Raw genomic sequence first — 21,629 nt, forward strand, 5'->3', positions numbered from 1 at the left:
CGCGACAACACGCATGTCTTTTCAGTTCGGACAAGTGAGTCCCGTTTTCTTCCGATCCAGACCGTTGGTTCATTGTGGCTTTGCGTAGATGCAGTTTCTTAAAAATGTTATACATAGAGCTATATTAACGGTTGCCTGTGGCTGAACTCCATCGCGGTTCAGATTTAGATTAAAAGCGGTCCTCATATTGGCCCATCGGATTTTCTGATGTGGGAAATTTTTAGAGCGTGATTCATCTAAATTCGTACTCCACATATCAATGGTTTGGATTATCTTCGATTCTCAGGATTGAAAGATGCGTGTGCTGTGAAAATATGTGGTCGTGTTTCAAACAGTTTGTCTTTGTGGGGACCAAATCCAAATCAGGTACGGGACGTTTGTCTTTCTTTCGTAGATAAAAGCTAGAAAGACCGATGTACCCTTTGTTTTTCTGTAATGACTGATGTACCTTTTATCTCAATTAGCACGTGTGCACGTTAATAAACGAAAGCGACATACCTGAACTCGCTCGAGTGCCATTTGTAAGCGATCGCCTCACATGTGCGTAAAAGATCACTCGTGTGCGAGATGTCATCCACCCATTAGGAGGCTTTGCTGTTTGGATCGTCCAAATGTGTTGAATTTGTACCTAGAGTTTTTAGTTGGTCAGATTCTCTTAACCATTCATTCTTTACATACACGCGGCATACGGATAAAACACATCGGCCTGATTTTGAGATATTTTATCCAACGGTTAGGATTGCACAATCCGTAGTAGAGGCGGTGGAAATGGGAAATGATGTGGATATCTATACACCACTCATGGCACTGCGACGTATGAGTGGGACCATCCATCTTACGAGCCCTATTGTGGAAGGGTAACTGGTCCATATACACATGGAGCGGATGAGGTTAGCCGTCTGATAAGTGGCTTTCTAAGGGACGCGGATTGCGTCCTACCCCCTGCCCTGACCGTAATCTGTCTAGATAGGGATCTGTGGGGTCCACAGTGATGTAAGTATTTTATCCACCCCGATTAATCACTTTTATCGTATCATTTTATAATGTGATTCTAAAACTGAGGCAGGTCCACAGCTCCAGTGGACCATACCAAAGGAAGCTGTAGTGATAATGACAACTACCGATGAAACTAATATTTTTTTTTACCATCCAACCTATTAATAAAGTCATGTAGACGTGGATGAAGTGAAAACACAGATACAAGCTGGTCTGTAACTTCTCCAGCTTCTAAGAACTTTTTAACGGTTGAAGCCAATCCCCACTTCGGTCCTTACTCTTGCTCGTGTGGTAGATTCTTAGGAGTTGCAACTCCCGGTCAAGGATTTGAGTACCCATAAGAGGTGAAATTCCACCGGTGTGAGTGTGTAGGGGTGTGTGTGCTTGAGTAAAAATTAAAAAAAAAAAAAAACAACATCCAATCCCCCTTTGTGGTTCAATTAAGACTTCACATTTTTAGGATCATACTTTAAAATAATAGGAGAAAAGTGATAAAGAGCATGTATAAAACACTTACATCACAGTAGCCCCACACAGCCCTGCCCGGATGGCAATCCGTCCGGGCAGGGTTAGGACGCAATCCGCGTCCCTTTCCAAGCCTTGAGGCAAATTGCGTCCCTTTCTGTGATGGACACCACGGCAGGAAAACGTGGTTACGAAAATGACTGCTGTTGAAGCCTCTTTGAGGTCTACCCTATGTTTATATGCCATCCAAAAAAAACTTCGTAAGGTCATTACCGGAATAAGCTGAAAACACGAATATTATCATGATCTGATAGATAACCTGTCACCCAACAAACGTTTCAGCGGTGTAAAATCATTCCCTACTGTTTCATGTCGTATCGTGCACTTGAGTTTTAGATCCGCTAATTTTTTATTCATGTCATGATATAAGCAGGCAAAACGGGTGTACTGGGTGGATTTCATACAAAAATACATTTGGGGCCCACCTAGCTTAACTTCCTGCGGTGGGGGTCGCAGGCAATCCGCGTCCTCGTTTTATCGGCTGCGTACAGCAGGTCAGAGATGGTCTCAGAATCCCAGCATGGGTCGCTCTGCTAAGGCTCATATCCGTCTGAACGGTCCATGCGCTGGTGTTGGCTATTTCTACAAATAAGCGTACACAGGTTTCCTGCCAAAGCCTTTAGATGGAAAGTTCTTGTGCTAATATGCTAAGTAGGGCTATCATGATGTTTGTGAGAAATCCACTACCTTGTAAAATTATTTTAGAACATGCAACTAAAAATGAGGTGGATTCAAAACTCATGTGAGTTACACAAAGGAAACAATAAGGATTCAATGACACCATTGAAACATTTTTATGACTACAAAAGTTAATGTATTATGATAAATTTTCCGCCTCATCCCAATGGGAAGGATCTCATAAACAGTTTGGATGACATATAAACATTAAGGTAGAGCTGACTATAGTTTCAACTGTATGGAAACTCTTTTCCCACTTTTCCCTCATGGCACACTTCAGTTCTGGACCGGCCTTATTTTCTTTCGCATGTCATAAAACTACCTCTTAAGATGGACGGAGTGGATTTCTAACAAACATTACAGTGGGCCCCACCCAACATCCCAGCAAAGTAACTTCCAAATAATACAAGTAAGAATTTTGGAGTTGCTAGGCACGTTTTGGGATCCGGAGCTGTGACAGATGCAAAATGAACAACAACGATGGACGGAGTGGATTTCTAACAAACATTACAATGGCCCCCACCCAACATCCCAGCAAAAAGTAACTTCCAAATAATACAAGTAAGATTTTAGGAGTTGCTAGGCACGTAATGGAGCTCTGACAGATGCAAAATGAACTCCAACACTGAGATGGAACAATAACCATTATTCGCTAGTTATGCACCTGTCTCCAAAACAACAAAATGTGTGGGTCTCACATCTCAGAAGGCCCAAAGCCACTCTAACTAGTCAGATTCGTGGCCATTGGGTGGATGGTCTCAAAATAAATAAAAATAAAATAACCAACGGTCCAAATTCAAGTTCAACATGCCAATCTCCATGGATCAGAGGTTAAGATTACAACCGATCTGATTTTGGGGCAACCCCTCTTCTACAATGGGTCTCAAGACTACTTGGACGGTTTGATTTGAAGCATAACGATGAAAAGGTAGGATCATCCATTCCTGGTGGCCCACCCACTGCAGGGCCATAAGATGAACAGACCAGAACTACATGTAGGTTGGGAACCTTTTAAAGTTCCGTGAAAATGACAAAAATAACCCCCTCAAAATTCTAAAGAACATGTAAAAAAATGCTTCATTGCTAAAAGGGTAAAATGGGCATTTTAAAGTAGTATAACGTCTGCCACAGTTGACTCTTAAGCAAGTCGCTGAAATTGACCAACTGGCGAGATTGGAACGAGCCGCTCTGCGACTGCGAAAAAATCTAAGTTCTTAAAACAGCTGGCTCTACAACGTGTCGGAAACGTGTACGAATCGTCACCGTTGGATGAAGCCCACACTCGTCGACTTCTAGAAGATGCATATCAAGTGGGCATTTTCAGATCTTGTTCGGACGGTCACAAGGGTTCCCTAGTAATACGATTCAAGTATGTTGGTGGTGTCCAAAGATCGGCCAACCATCGTTTGGTTCTGCTGGGCTATGAAACCATCTCAGCCGTAGTTTTGATTGCCAAATGGACGGTTTTAGAATTTTGTGGCAAAAGTGCAACTATCTTTGTTCGATGGGAGAACCTTCCAACCACGGAACCGGTTGGGTCGTCCAGTTAGTATTATTCATTGTGCTTGGCCCACCCACATGGACGCCTACCACATCAGCGGTTTCTATCATCGCCACCAATCCAGTTCAAAGCGAGGCTCGCGTGCATTGATTGAAACACTTTTGATTAATTAAGGACGTGCGTTGGGAGGATTCCCTGAGGTTTGACCATGCACGTGTCGTCAACCTAGCATGTGATGTGATTAATGAGGAATCCGCGTCCATTGATGAGCTTCGAAAGTTCTTGGCAGCGTGTGATATCCTGTAAAAGCATAATATAGGTGGGCCCACGTGATGTTTGTGAGAAATCCATTCCGTCTTTGCGTTTTGTGAGCTCATTTTAAGAGAGAAGGTCAAAATCGAGTCGGATCCAAGTGGGCTGAAAACGATAGGATTGAAGGTCTGCGGTTGAAATATTCGTGGGGTCACGGAATTTTTGAATCATGGCTAATATTTGTGTTTTCAATTCATCCCAGCAGAAATGCAGGTAAACATCACTGTCCACCGCAGGACGTTTCAACGACAGGAATTTCCCCTCCCATATTTTCCTTTAGTGTGGCCCATTTGAGTATTGCATCCTGCTCACTTTTTGCTTCTAAAACTAAAATGAGCTCAAAAAACGGATGGACGGGGTGGATTTCTCACAAAAATCATGGTAGGCCCCACATAAGTTTTCAGCGCAGGAACTTCCCGCTAAGGGCCTGTTTGGCCGGGCAGATGGGATAGGATTGGATGATATTAGAGTGGATTGCATGGATTTCAAGGTAATGATAGCTGTGTCAGTGGATTGGTGCAAGATATGTGGGATTGCTATATCCTGGGATTGATGTTTGGCACGCCTGGCCAATTCCGAGATTAAACCTTCGGATCCCTTTCAATCCCTCGAACCAAACACGTAGGGATTAGGGTGGATTGGATAGGATTTAAAGGTAATTATAGTGATGTCAGTGGATTGTCTTAAGATCCATGGGATTGCTATCCCGGGATCAGGATCCCGTGTCTGTTTGGCACGCCTGGCCAATCCCGGGATCTATCTTCCAATCCCTTCCAATCCCATCCAATCTGCCCGGCCAAACAGGCCCTAAAGGGTTCCGCCCGTCCGTGATTTTACATGTAACTTTTCAGTTAAAATGTCAAAAATATCCTCATTTGTTATTTTTCTTTAATTTTGTGCCCTTATTACATCCAACCCGTCCAAATGAATGACTCACAATTATAACCATACAAACAGATAAATAGGGCAATCCAGTCATCAAATGAGCCACACCAAAAAACAATATTACCATAGTCCAGCCATGGTAAAGAGAAGAGGTCTTTGAATATCCCTTAAATTAACAAAGATAACCGAATCTCTAAAAGATAAGACATAAATCTCTAAAAGACGCTACATAAAATTGATGTCATTGATGATAACTCATAGTAAATTTTTATTTACAAAATCTCTTATATAAGCCCCAGATCTTGATCGGGTAACTTTCTCAAATAGTAAAATGTTCTAAAATAGTAAAATGTAAACTCACTCAAACTCCTTTCGATGACTCTAATAATTAGTTTAAGTTGTTTTAAGACTCCAAATTCTAAAATAGCAAAATTTATTATTTATTAAAATAATAAATTTTAAATTTAAACTCAAAATTAATTTCTAAAATAACTTATATTTTAAAAACCATGTGAAAACCAATAGCTTTTAGTAGTGGCAGGCAGGTAGAAGCCTGTCAACACCCTGATCCATAGCTCAAGCGGTAGGCTGTGTGAAAGACACCTCGTTTCAACACTAAGGTCTTGGTATGGATCCCTAGTCGGGGTGGCTAGCTGTGAAGTGTCAACTGACAGTGGGGGTACTAACAAGGTAACAAAAAAAAGAAGCCTATCAAGAACTTTCTTACTACATACAGTATACATGACACCGATGACTAATCATAATGTCATGACTATCGAAGCTACAGTGCGAGCTTGACCTTGAATTAAACTTTCTAACCTATTTTTCCTCAATATTGGCTGCCCACTTCAGTTTGTCATCGATGTTGTCCTACATTAAGCCCTTCTACTTAGAAAATTAAACTGTTGTCCTACATTAAGCCCATCTACTTAGAAAATTAAACTCATCCCTGTTTTTACAATGGTAGTAGCCAATCGTAATGACTTCCTGCTTTTGTAGAATGTCTTTTTTATCTTTGGCAATAGTTTTTTGTGAAGGCTTACATGTCAATTTGAAATTATATATATAATGTGACTTTAGAAAATAAATTTTCACCTTGTGTTTCTTTGCAATCCTTCGTACATAGGGGTGTCAACTTCAACCTCTTTTATCATAATGAATTTGTGATTGGTTGCTCTCAATTAACGTTGATTAACCATGTTGTTGTTGCCATTACTATCAACCTTCAATCTATGGACATTGATTGTTGTAAAGAAAGTGGAAAGGTGACAATTTGCTTAAAGCTTAATGTTGGGAAATATTACTGAAAGTAATAGATAAAATTCACAAACATAAATTAAAAGCAATAAAAATTAAGTAAATGAAAGTTAACTTAAGAGTATTTGAGTCGAGGTGTGATTGAGTCACTTGGCTTGAAACCAAATATGCTCTCTTTGGACCGCATTTCAAGTGTAACGGGAATCTTGACTAGTTGGCCTCTAGATTATAATAACTATGACCCGATCCCAACGATACACTCGTTGTACACAGGCTTGAACCAACATGTGGAAATTAAGCCAAAGTGAGTTGACCAGGTGATGAATTCAATTAAAAATCGGAGAACCAGAGACAAATTTAAAGAATCAGAGAGAGAGAGAGAGAGAGAGAGAGAGAGAGAGAGAGAGAGAGAGATCATTGGTTTCAAATGAATGGATTTGGAAAAAAATTAAATCTAAACTTTGATTGGGTGCTTAAAGCACCATTTCAAAATGGGTTAGGTACATTGTGTTTAAACCCAATTGATGTGATTGCCCAAAGAGATGCATATCTGGTTTGAATTTCATGCAGTCATACATTACAAGGCCACATCTCGGCTCAACTTGGCACGGACGTGTGCGTTGTAAAGAGATGGTTCAACCCAAATGTTCATTCTTCCATGATGGTTCAAGCCTTATATAAACGACATCTTATATATATATATATATATATATATATATATATATATATATTCAAATGCTAGTTGTGCACCCTGGGGCCCAATTTTTATTTTAATCCGAAACTTTGGTAGGTCATAGAAAAAGAAAACTGTTTCCTCCCTTGATTTGCATCTCATGGCCGACCAAACTTTTAGATCAGGATGAAAATTGGTCCCTAAGGGTTTCATCCATGACACATGTGCAAAGGTATGCATGTGCACATGCCTATACACACACACACACACACAGACACACACTATATATATGTGAGATTTTCTTTGGTTATTTATAATGTGGGACAGAGATACGCTAAAAGATGAAAAATAAAATAATAAATAATAATAATAAATAAATAAGAGAGTATTTTGAATTTTGAAAGACTTCTTTATTTTAAAAATTCTTTCTAAATGATGATCATAAAAGTATCAATTTCCTTAGTCATCGAGTTATCTATATTCATTAATTCATTAATCCCCAGTGCCATTCCATGTATCAATTTAGGTTTTTGACTTAAGTTGAATTTTTTTTCTAGATTGACCATCAACCCTTTCTGGATCCATAAAATAAACCAATGATAGATCCCTCCTTGTGATGACATATCAAGAAGAATTCTTTCATCTACATGTCCACTCTTCTTCGTCCTCTCAGGAGGTAATGCTTTATCTGTAGGTCCATTATTCTTTTTCATCTGTGCAGGATCACATCTCCTCTTTAGTATATGATTGATTAACTTCGCCTCTGTATTATTGTAGCCAATGATTTAGCATGGGTGTTGTATATCTCTTAGACTTTAGATTGACTTACCGTAAGCTCCTTCAACGGTCATGGGCCGTCCTTTGCTAGGAGTGACGGAAGAAAAAGGCGGGGCTTCAGAGCCCGGCCGATAGCATCCGAAAGCACGCAGATGCAGTTTGGCTGAGGACCCAACACCACCCAGCTAACTGGTGTCAAAGCTTGTTGACTCACCATGATGTATGTGCTTTATCCACACTGTTTGTCCATTTTGCTAGTTCATTTTAAGGTATGAGCCTATATAAAGCTTAAGTGGACCACACCATTAGAAAAAGTGGGAATTGAATGCTCCGTGTTGGAAATTTCTTTAAACAAATGGAAGTTTTGGATGAAGCTTATATTTGTGATTTCCATTCATTTTAGTGTGTTGCTTTATGAATAGGTCGGATGGCATATAAATATTACCATGGCCTTAAAAAATTTTCAACAATAAGCATTCAATCTTCATTGTTGCCTTTGATGTGGTTCACTAGAACTATGGATATGCCTGATTTTTAGGCACATGCCTTGAGATGAAGCTGGAAAAATGGATAGATGGAGTGGATAAAACACGTACATCATGGTGGGCTCACAAAGCTTTGACACCAGCTAGCCGGCTGGTGTTGGGTTCACCGGCCAAATCGCGTCCGATGGCTCCTGTAGGGTTGGGGCGTCAGTGTACTGGATTAGGTGCGGCCCAGGCCTTACCCAAAACAATGCAGTCCCTACCTTGGGACCCACCTTGATGTATGTATTCTACATCCACGCTATTCATCCATTTTACCAGATTATTTTAGTGCGTGAACCCAAAAATGAAGGAGATCTAAATGTTAGGAGGACCATATTATAGGAAAAATTGGTGATTAAACACTCAACTACTAAAAACTTTATAAGGCCCACCGTAATGTTTATTTTCCATCAAACCTATTGATAAAGTCACACAAACTTGAAGAAAAAGAGAGAAAAAACAAATATCAGCTTGATTGAAAACTTTTGTGGCCCATTAGTAGTTAATCACACCACCGTTCCTCATTGTATGGTCCGTGTGAGTATTGGATTTTCTTAATTTTTGGGCTCATCCCTTAAATGATCAGGAAAAACAGATGGCTGGCGTGAATGTAGAATACATACATCAAGGGCCCCACAGTTAGGGCTGCAACGTCTTGGGTGAGGCCGGGGCTGCACCTAATTTGCTCCCCTAAGCCATGTATCACGATTAGATGGGATTAACATATTATTTCATAATGATTTCAGGTCCGGAAATACCATGGTATTGTAGCCATTCAATCCCATGTTTGGGATAAAATTTTTGCCACAAGAAAATACCAGATTAAGCAAAATCATGTTTGGTGGACCATGAAATTGTAATCCACGAACCAAATTCACAATGGATTTTATGCACTTGTACACTTATGACCAGAATGTTACTTGTAAACAATGTATAAGGATGGATAGAATGGATAAACACATGCATCAATGTGGGGCCCACATGTATAGTGGATTTCAAAATCCACAGAATGCATAGGACCAAATACAATTACATGGGACTAAATGCAATTCCATCCCACTTAATCCCAACCTTTACCCTGTTCCATAGCTCAAGTGGTAGAGTGAGTGTAAGATACATCTTTTCAACATTGAGGTGTTAGTATTAATTCCGTAGTGGGGGTGATTAACAGTGAAGTATGAATTCACAGTGAGTGTACTAACAAGCTAACAAAAGAAAACAGTAAAAATAAAAAAATCCAACCTTTCCCAGCCTTTTCAAATGCCGGATGGAATTGCACGAAATGCAATTATTCCATCTAATACTCTGCGCCAAACGCCCATGGTAGTATATACGTCTTCAGAAATCTGACAAGTGGGGCCCACGGTCAATAATCTAGACAGCTGATCTCTTGCACCTTGCCATGGATGGACCATATAAGTAACATCTTCTTGGCAGGGAAATCTCAGCCCTTCAATTTTATACTATAAATAGATGGGGCTATATAGAAGTGGTCGACGTCCCGCAACTCCAGTACAGGTGGCTAGGGTCTTCCCTTCTGTGAGATCTTGGAGTGTTGCCCATCTATTATTGGATGAAGTAGACAAAATGGTCTCGATTATCGGCTAAAGGGCACTATCTATCAGTCGCTTTTAATATAATTTCTCTCTTCACGCTATCATGGACGAGTGGCTATGCGTCACACTCACACATGATTAATATAATGTCCATTCAGAAATATTCGCCATATCCAAAATATCAGACTGGACCACTCATCCAACGGCCCATAATGTAATTGGTTTAGGCTGAGCTGATCACTAAAAGGGCTCCAAATCATGTTGATTTTAGAACGTTGGATGGATGGTTTCTCTTAAGTGGCCGTCTTTTTAACTACATTTATTCCTTTTTGGATCAGCCGGACGGGTGGCAGGCGCATTGGGGCCCACCGTGATGTATGCGTTTTATATCCACACCGTCTATCCATTTTTTCCGCTCATTTTGGGGCACGAGGTAGAAAAATATGACGTATATCCAAAGCTCAAGTGGACCACACCATAGGGATAATCACACTCATAGTAGTGGGTGCTATGTGGACCCACCATGATGTATGTGTTTTATCCACACCGTCCATCAATTTTGAAAGATAATTTTAGGTTGGGTCGTAAAAATAATGTAGATCTAAATCTCAGGTGGACCACACCATGGGAAAAAAACAGTAATTGAATGTCCACCATTAAAAACCTCCTAGGGCCTACTGTAATGGTTGTTTGACATCTAACTTGTTCATTAAGTCATACAGACTTGGATTAAGGGAAAAATATATATATTTCAGCTTGATCCAAAACTTTCGTGACCTCAAGAAAGTTTTAATGGTGGGCATTCAATCAACACTGTGCAGTCCACTTGAAATTTGTATTAACCTCTTTTTTGCGCTCGTACTATAAAATGGCCTAGAAGAATGGGTGGACGGAATGGATGAGACACATACATTATGGGGGGGGGGGGGGGGGTGCGGGGGTGGTGTGAATAACCTACCCGGAACTAATTGGCTACTCCTCTGCCACTGCGCGGGGCGGGGGTGGTGTGAATAACCTACCCGGAACTAATTGGCTACTCCTCTGCCACCGCGGCGTGGCTGGTGGTTGATGCTATGTGGGCCCTACAATCATGTAAGTGTTTCATCCATTCTGTTCATCCATTTTTATATATCATTTTAGGATTTGATCCTAAAAATGAAAGGAATTTAACTCCCAAGTGGACCACACCATAGGAAAATAATAGTGATTGGATATCACCCATTAAAATCCTCCTAAGGCATAATGTACTATTTATTAGGATACATACCAAGATGAAAGGAAAAAACAAAGATCAGCTTGATCCAAAACTTTTATTGCCCCCAAAAAATCTTTAATGGTCTACGTTCATTGAACGCTGTTTCCTGTAATGTGGTGCAATTGAGATTGGGATAACCTCATTTTAGGTCTCATGCTATAAAATAATCTAGAAAAATAAATGGACTGCATGGATGAAACAAATACATTATGATGGGGCGCACAAAGAGCCGACCAGCAGCCAGGGGAGTAGCTAATCCGTTTCCATCCGTTTCCGGAAATAGTACCGTGACAGATCCAAATTAAGGAAACGGATTGGCTACTCCCCGTGACACCATCCAATGGGCGGTTGTCGGTGCTCCGTGGACCACACCATGATGCATGTGTGTCATCCTTGTCGTCCATCTATTCTTATAGATTATTTTATGGAATGAAACCAAAAATTAGTATATATCAATCTCAACTGGACCACATTACAGAAAACAGTGTCAAATGAGTTTAAACCATTAAAAACATTTTGGGAGCCATAGAAGATTTGGATCAAGCTGATTTTTGTTTTTTTCCCTTAATATGGGTCTTTATGACCTAATCAACAGATTGGATGTCAAATAAACAGTAAATTAGGCCTTAGGAGGATTTTAATGGTGGATATCCAATTACTATTTTTTCATGTGGTGTGGTCCACCTGAGATTTATTTTCAACTCACTTTTGGATTTAAGCCCTAAAATGATTTTTAAAAATGGATGAACGGAATGGATGAAACACATACATCATGATGGGGTCCACAGAGCACCAACCATCAGCCACGGGGGCTGGGGGCAGGGGCGCTGGGATGATAGGTGGAGCCAACATTAATGTTTGTGAGAAATCCAAACCGTCTATCCTTTGTGGGAGCCCATTTTAGCACATGCTACAAAAATTGAGGTGGATCCAAAATTCAAGTGGGCCGGATGAGAGGGAAAACCTGAGAAATCATTTTCTACCATTGAAACCTTCTTACGATTCACCTTGATATTTATATACCATCCAAACCATTTATAAGGTCATTCCTACTCAGATGAAGTGAAAACTGAAGTGAAAACACTAAAAACTTTTCCTCATAAGAAACTTTGTAGATATATACTTGAGTTTTGGATACACTTCATTTGAATCTATGTATCCTAAAATGAACTGCCAAAACAAATTGACGGTGTGAATTTATCACAAACATCGCGGTGGGAGGCATTCCCAGGAAATGCACGTCCCAAATTAAGTACCATGTGAAAATATGGTAACATGATTTGATTGAATAGCAGAATGCTATTAGTGATGTTCCAGTCAAATGATAGGCCTCCAACTATATACACGCCTCTTAATCCATCTCTTAGTACCCAAAAGTCAGATTATTTGGGTATTTAGATTCGTTGAACATTGATACCTATGCTTCGAATCCCTCACCCCCTGTAGGACCCACCGGAATGTCTATTTGTCATATATCCACGCATTCGTTGGTATGCATCCAAAAAGAGATAGATCCAAAAATAAGTAGTGTACGCTGCATGAAACATTGGGTATTGAACGGCCCCCCTTAAACCTATGGGGTTATACATGCATGAACGTTCTGAGTGGCATACATATGGTGGGCCCCAGGAAGGTCTCGGTGGCATGATATGTAGCCTATTTTAATTCTGAATCTTTTACATTTTGGGTCATGTCCTAACATGAGCCTGCAATACTGTCTGATGGAGTAGATTTCTCGTGAAATCATGGTGGCCCCATGAAAGCATCAGTAGCGAGGTGGCTACTGACAATGCTATGTGGTATGATGTGTTTTGTCTAAGCCGTGTATCTATTTTATCAGATTATTATACAGCGTGACTCAATAAATGAGAGATCCAAATCTCGAGTGGACCACACCACAAGAAAACAGTGGTGATTGAGTACCCACCATTAAAAACTTTGTAGGGCTCATTGTAATGTTTATTTGTCATCTAACCTGTTGATTCGGCAACACACACTTAGATGAAGAGAAAACACAAATATCAGCTTAATTCAAAACTTTTGTGGCCCTTAATATGTTTTTAACAATGAGTGTTGAATCACCACTCTTTCCTATGGTGTGGTCCATATGAGAGTTGTATCTACCTTGTTTTTGGACTAATTTCATAAAATAGTCCGAAAAAATGGATGAATGGTGCGGACACACACAGGGTCCCACAGAGCACTGTCAGCAGCCACCTTGCAGGGGTCGTAGGAAAAAGTCGCGTCTCTTCTAATTCAGGTAAATGAGTGTCAGGTGAAGATGTGTGATTCCCCAGGAGTGCCATACGGCGTGGGTCCTACCCAAGTGTAGAATTTGGGGCCTTGCATGCATGTGTGTACCATCGTCTCCACCAACACTAGGAAGCCGATTGCATCCCGTCTGCAGCGATTCTGTGGGGCCCACTGATGTATGGGTTTATCCACACCATCCATCCAAATTTTCAGATCATTTTAGAGTACCAGCCAAAAAATGAGGCAGATTCAATACTCAAGTGGACCACACATTAGGCATTGAAAGCTCGCCATTAACAACTTCTTGGGATCGGCAGAAGTTTTGGATTAAGCTGATATTTGTGTTTTACCTTCATCCAGGTCCGTGTGACCTTATGAACAGGTTGGATGGAAAATAAACATCACCTGTGGGGGCTAGGATGGTTTCAACGGTCAACATCATTATCACTGGTGCTTCAAAATGAAAGGACAGCGTGGATAAAATCATAAAACCCATATATAATGGTGGGCCATACAGAGCGCCTTTACCTGGACCATCTAACAGAGCAGGACACAATCTACTTCCCTATTTCGACAGTTAGGACTGACAAAATTTCATTTTCTCCTGTCTCTTTTAAGATTAGAAATAAAATATTATCAGCTTCCCGAGTTCGACAGTTGGGACTGCCTAAATTTTATTTTATCTGAACTCTTTTAAGATTAGAAATAAAATATTACATTTTTATAAATTTCAATAGAAAATAAAAAGCTTGAGACGTAATGATGTAACATAACATTACTGATGTCTATCCTTTGCATGTCATTTATAATTATCATTATTATTATTCAATCTAATCCTTCGTTGCCAGCCAGTACCATGCTATAAACCTGTCCAAATTAATTAAATTAAAATTAATTAGCTTGCCAATATATGTCAATGATTATATCATTAGCCATAGGGAGATCTCTAGATCTTGAACAGATGGTCAATGGTATCATCTTACCACATGCTTAGAGATTGCCGGACCATCTCACCATAAAGTTTAATAAAAATGACAAAGCCCAGTCAATGAATGAATGAGTGGTCATTTCACCATAGCCTTCTCCACGGATCAAAGTTATTAATAGAAGAATTTAGTAAAAAAAACAAAGTCTCGTATCAAACTTAATCAAACTAAAAATTATCTTTCAAAATTATCTCTTCAATTATTAGGCAATTACATTTTATAGTGTAATTTTTTACTTTTTCTTGTTAAGCAAATTACATTTCATAATGTAATTCTTTTAATTTCAGCTCGGTGTTTACAATCCATAGTGTGTAATTCTTTTAATTTCAGCTTGGTGTTTACAATCTATAGTGTAATTCACAGCATTAATCAAGTAGTTTATAATATTAGGCTTAATTTGAGTATACTCTTTCACGCTGAATTCAATTCTTAAATTGAACAGGTGTTCGGCAGCTATTCTTCATGCATGTAACCAATCTCACTAGATCTTAGTCACACACTACGTGTCTCCTTATGTGGGCACTTAGGGTTATTGTTGTTTAGTTTGAATTGAACTGAACCCATAATTTCAATTCTAGCACACCTGCCTACGTGGTGTCGAAAACTACCTCAAAGACATCTTTATGTGTAATTTTTCAAGGCTCTGATTGATGTCGCCTTTCATGCGTACTGTGGTGACATGGCTCTACAATGTTCCGGTGCCACAAGTTCTACCGTATCAAATCCCTTATTTGGTAAATGCACTCAGGTTTTCTCTTTGCACAAATCAGGCTAAAATGGTTTACCGACCGTGATTGAGATCACATCGTCTGGATCTGGGTTGTTTTACGGTTACGGACGCGGATTACCTACCACCCGCGGCCGCAGTAAGTTCCTGGGGACGGAAGCTAGGTGGGGCCCACCGTGATGTTTGCGTGGAATCCACCCGTCCATCCGTTTTGGTAGGTCATATTAGGATACGATCCAAAATCCCAAACTGATCAACTGGACCATGCGACAAGAAAAGGTGGTTAGGGAAATACTTGCGGTTGAAAACTCCCTGGGGCCATCGTAATGTTTATATGCCATCCAAACCGTTGATAAAGCCATTACCATTGGGATGAACAAAACACACAAATACTAGCCTGATCGAAAACTTATGTGCCCCCACGAATGTTTCAACGGTGATAAATTCAATCCCTACGTTTTCCTATTGTGTGGCCCATTTAACTTTTGGATCTGTCTTATATTCGAGCTTCTGTCCTAACATGAGCTGAAAAAACGAATGGACGGGTGGATTTCAAGCAAACATCACAGGGCCTACCTGGCTTAACTTCCTGCGGTCGGGGGCGACAAGCAATCCGCGTCCTTGTTTTATCGGCTGCGTGCAACCGGTGACTTATTGACTCAGAATCCCAGCATGTGTAGCCCCACCAAGGCCCATATCTGTCCCTTGATTTTGAACCGTCCATGTTCTGTGCAATTTCGCAAATAAGTTATCTTTCAAATATCACACTATAATGTTGACGTGACCTACGATTTTTGGAGTTGCATGTGAGCAGTTGAAAGTTCTTTTCAATGTTCTAATTTTCATCACAGATAATACTGGTCAGACATCCGATCAGTATTACTTTTTACAGCGGCTGGAAAATAGATCGTGGACAGTTTTGATCAATATACCACCTCAGCATGTGGGCCCATAGAAAGACATGTGTTGGGATACTCAGTTGCGATAGGGATAGGGGCAAGACGAACTCCACTACTTGGAATAATAACCACGAAAATAGCTATCATTCGCTAGTCATATATATATGCACCTGTGTCCAAAATAAGTTAATGTGTTGGCTGCAAGACTTTATTAGGTGGCTACATGTATAATCAATTTATATATGATTGTTGGATTATTTAGATTGAACGATTTAGTGGGTTCCACTTCAGTTGTGATCAATATTGTAAATAAGTTTGAAGCAGGACGCTTGAAGCATAGTCCTTATACTAGGTTGTTAAGTCAGATATGAAAACTTCTCTCACCTGCGAACCAGTTTGTACAGGCTACATACGAACTTTTTTGAGAAACCATCATATCTGATGAGTCTCGAAAATCTGAACCGTTCATATGAAGCAGAACCTTGTGAAACTACCTTGTACCAATTTTTTACTTTGAACCAAACTTCAATGGGCCATGAAAAATGCAAATAGTTTCTTCCCTTGATTTGAATTTCTCTTTGTTATAGCTTACCAAAATCTTGTATTAGGGTGAAAATTCACCCTCTGAGGTTTCATGGGATTCCGCATCTTATGGACCGTTCGGCTTCGACACCCATGACACGTGTGAAAATGTGCGCATGTGCGTAAGTGAGCATGCCTCTATATATATATATATATACCCTTTTAAAGTTCTTCTAAAGGTGTAATGTGCAGAAGATTGAGATTTTCGTTAGTGACATTTAAGTGATGTCTTTCTAATTCTGTACACTTTAAGCTTATTGCATTGAATCCTTTTTATTGATGCGTAGATGATATGCCAATTCCTCAATGTAGATCTATCATGTGCTCCACCATAAATGGATAACATCCCATTAGGCCGCAAGCCACTCCAACTGGTCAGATTCTTGGTCATTGAGTGGACGGTCAAAAAAAAATAAAAAATATACCCAACGGTCCAAATTCAAGTTCAACATGCCAATTTCCATGGACCAGAGGTTAGGATCACAACCGATCTGATCTTGGGGCAACTCTTTTACAATGGGTCTCAAGATGACGGTTTTATTCAAGTTTGTTTGAGATCTGGAAGGGACTGATCCAGTGGGCCCCACCTTGGATTTCCCATATGCATGATAACAAAAATCTCGTTGATCTTAATTATCGCTCTGAAAGCCTTTGTATGAATTGGACCCCTTTTTCGTTTTTAAAATTTCAGTGTAGTCCACTTATATAAAGGTTAGGATCATCCATTCCTGGTGGCCCATCCACCGTGGGGCCATCAGATGAAAGGCCAGAACTGTATGTAGTTGGGGCCATTTTATAGTTCCATACCAACCATTTTTGTACACGAAAAGAAAAGAAAAGATAAGAAAAGCTCAGTGTGTTGAGAAAACGATTCCTTCAAATTCTGAAGATTACGTGGAAAAAGGTTTGTTGCTAGAGGGGTAAAATGGACATTTTAAAGTAATATAACGTTGGCTTCAGTTGACAATTCTAAAAGTCACTGAAATTGACCACGTCCGTGACGTTGGCGACATTGGAGCGGTCGCCGATAAGCTTTTACATGCTAACAGCTTAGTTGGTGTTACCCTTATGGCGGGTCCACATTGACCATATGTTGTATATCTGCTCGGTCCATCCCACCCGTATTTACAGCTCATTTTAGTACATGGTTGTAAAAATTAATAATATCTAAATTTCAAGTAGACCACACAACAAGAAACAGTAATGATGAATGCTTACCATTAAAAAATTCCCAGGGCGCCTTATAAAAGATTCATAATGTTTATTTTCCATCCAACCCGTGGATAAGGTAAAATATAATTGGGTGGAGGTAAACTACAAAGATTAGCTTGATTCAAAACTTTTGCAGCCTAAAAATAATTTTTTAATGTCTATTCCCCACTTTTTTCAATGGTGTGGTCCAACAGAGATTTGGATCTCTTAATTTTTGGAATAACTTTCTTAAATGATCTGAAAAAAAGACAACGTGGATATGAAACACATTCAACAAGTTGGGCCCCGCATGCTCATCCGCTCCCGATTGGAACGAGCCGCTCTGCCACTGCCAAGAAATTCCAAGTTCCTAAAACCGCCGGGTTTACCCCACGTTGGAAACGTGTATCAATCATCACCGTAGGTGAACCTTAATACTGTTTGGATGAAACCCCGCTCTTCGACTTCTAAGAGATGTATATCAAGCGAGCATTTTCAGATCTTGCTCGGACGATGATAATGGTTCCCTAGTAATAGGGTTCCGGTATATTAGTGTCCAAAACTCGGGCAGCCATCGTTTCGTTACTGTAAAGGACGTGGATTGCGTCCTACCGCCCACCATGATGTAAGTGATTTATCCATGCCGTTCATAGCTTTTCTTAGATCATTTTAAGATGTTATTCAGTTGAAAACTTTCTAAGGACCACCTTGATGTTTTTTTTTACCATTTAACCTATTCATAAGGTCATGTAGACATGGATGAAGTGAAAATACAAAATCTTAAATGTCTCCTGCTCCCAAGAAGCTTTTAATGGTGTACGTTCAATCCCCACTTTGTGGTCCAGTTAAACCTTGCACCTGCCTCATTTTTTGGATAATATTTTAAAATGATCTGAGAAAAACGATGAACGTGGTGGATAAAACACTCACATCATGGTGGGCCCCACAGAGCCCTGCCCGCCCGGATTAACGCAATCCGCGTCCAACTGTAAAACCATCTCAGCCGTAGTTTTGATTGCCAAATGGACGGTTTTAAAATTTTGTGGCAGAAGTGCAACCATCTTTATTCGATTGGCGAACCTTCCAACCACGGACCCGGTTTGATCGTCCAGTTGGTATTCGTTATGCTTGGCCCACCCACACGAACGCCTACCACATCAGCGGTTTCTATCATCGCCACGTGTCCAGTTCAAAGCCAGGCTCGCGTGGAAACGGATTGGCTACTCCCCCTGCCACCGGCCAATGTCTGGTGGTCGGTGCTCTGTGGGGCCTACCATGATGTATGCGTTTCATCCATGCCGTCCATCTATTTTTCTAGATCATTATGTATTATGAGATCAAAAATGAGTATATCCCAATGGGCCACATTATAGGAAAGAGTGTTGAATGAACGTCGACTATTAAAAACTTTTTGGGGCATAAAAGTTTTGGATCAAGCTGATATTTGTTTTTTCCCTTCATCTAGGTCTACATGACCTAATCAACAGATTGGATGTCAAATAAACAGTACATTGGGCCTTAGGAGGATTTTAATGGTGGATATCCAATCACTATTGTTTTCCTGTGGTGTGGTCCACGTGAGATTTATATCCCTCTCATTTTTGGGATTGAAACCTAAAATGATCTGTAAAAATGGATGAACGGAATGGATGAAACACATACATCATGGTGGGTCCCACAGAGCACCGACCATCAGCCACCCCTGCCAATCCGTTTCCGGCTCGCGTGCCTTGACTGCAAACCTCTTTTGATCATGGAAATGCGCCGGCAGGATTCCTCTTTCCTGGGTTTGACCATTGCACGTGCAGTCAACCTAACATACGATTACTAACCCTTAAAAGCTCTTCAGTCCTCACAGCGGTGTTTTAGATGATTGCTTTTTGGTTAAAATGACTAAAATATACTCAGTTATTAATTGTCTTTGCAAGACGTTAGTGTCCTTGCAATCTATGCCTTTGCATTACATCCAATCCGTTCAAATCATCTAATGACGATTTTAACCATACAACTAGAAAAGACATTGATGAAAAGTCTAAGTAAAGCCAATCTATAAAATCTCTTGTGTAAACTTGAAAGTCTAACTTCTTATTATTATTATTATTTTTAAATAATAAATGATTTCTAAACTTGAACCGTTTTTTATAACTGACACAATTATTTTAAGGCATTTCAAAACTCCAAACTCTAAAATACCTTAAGACAAATTGTAATGTACTAAAATCAATAAATTTTAACTTTAAATTCGAAATTAACCTTTAAAATAATATATTTTTGAAAAACCATATGCAAGCCAGTAGCCTTGGACAGTGGTCATCATGTATAAGTTCATCATCATGTATAAGTTCTTCGATAACTTTCTAATAATATTTTATATGAATTAAATAGATAATTGTAAGTCATGGCTATCACAATATTCTATACACATGAAATGGATAACCAACTATAAATCATGGCTGTCAGAATCTATAACGCACACCAGACCTTGAATTGAACTTTCTAGACTACACTTGAAAAATTAAACTCGTCGCTGAGTTTAGAATGATAGCATACATTGTAATGATCCTTCCTTTGTAACGTGCCTTCTTTATCTTCAATAACAACTTATGGTAAATGTCTACATGACAAAATGGAATTATATATAATAATTTTAGGAAATAAAACATTACCTTCTATTTCTTTTCAATCCTTTTCATTTGAGGTTTTGACTTTCACCTTTTTTGTTATTTTGGATTAACATGGATTGGCCATGCTGTTGTTGCCATCACTATCAACATCATCCATAAATGTTGATCCACTAATTCCTTCTGCCTATACATAAATTGAGGTTTTAACTTAATTGAAACTTATTTTTAGTGTTATTGTCAATTCATTCCTGGATCCATCAAGCAATCCAATGATGGGTCCCTCTTTGTATGATAGCATATGTTGATGCATGTATGAAATACTTGATTCATTCAAGCAATCTTATCTGTTGGTTTCTTTGAGAGGAATTCTTTTATCTGCATATGTCCGTACTCTTCTCCTCCACCCTCAAGAGACACTACTTCATTTGCATAGCTCCAATCTTCTTCTTCGATAGTTGATTGGTTGAAAAGCATATGATTACTTAAGTTAACTTCGTTGGCATGGGATTGTGGTAAATGATTTAGCATGAGTGCTACATCTGTTACAACCTTAATTGATTGGTTGCAAGCCCTTGACTGTTATTAGCCATTTATTGTCATGATCAATGGCCTCAGTCAATTAATCCTTACTCATAACTCCTGTATTGAATGATTGGATTTCAATAAAATGTCACAAACTTCGCACTCTTCAATGCTTGATTTTCGATGATATGGATCCTTTTGTCACCGCCCAATACAGTATTCGACAGCATTACTCGAGAAAATTACTGTAATACCAAATAACATAGTGTGTGCATGGATAAAAAGAATAAATCACCATCTTCTTTTTTAAAAATAGCTTTTGAATCAATAAGAAAAGATAAATTAAAAAGAAAAAGATAAAATTGTATTATTAATGAAAAGTATGAATGAAATCTCTCTGCAAAGTACTTTACATAACTCTTTTTAATGACTTAAATAAATACTTTATTTCGAGTCTCTTTAAACTCTAAAATAGTAAAAACACTAATTTATTAAAAATAGTTAATTTTAAATTTAAATTAAAATATAATCCCTAAAATATATTTTTTTTTTTTTGAAAAATCATGCCAAAAATCATATATAGATCTTGTCGATATATAACTTTCAATAATATGTTATATGCACAAAACAGGCGACCAAATAATAAAGCTATGGCCGTCAACAATTATAGCACATGCTTTGTCTCCAATTGAACTTTCAGAGCACTTTGTTTTGACCTTAGCTTAACTAGGTTGCGTTTGTCCTTAGCTTTGTCTAACATGAAGTATAGACCGCTAGAACCACCCCAAAGTTACATGTTGCCTACCCGGTGTTTTTTGTCTTTTTAACCCATGCATATGCTCATATATATACACTCATACCATAGTGGGATTTTACCACAATGGTAAGTGAACCCATGACCTT

This window comes from Magnolia sinica, chromosome 5, assembly GCF_029962835.1.
Source record: "Magnolia sinica isolate HGM2019 chromosome 5, MsV1, whole genome shotgun sequence".
In the NCBI taxonomy this organism is placed as follows: Eukaryota; Viridiplantae; Streptophyta; class Magnoliopsida; order Magnoliales; family Magnoliaceae; genus Magnolia; species Magnolia sinica.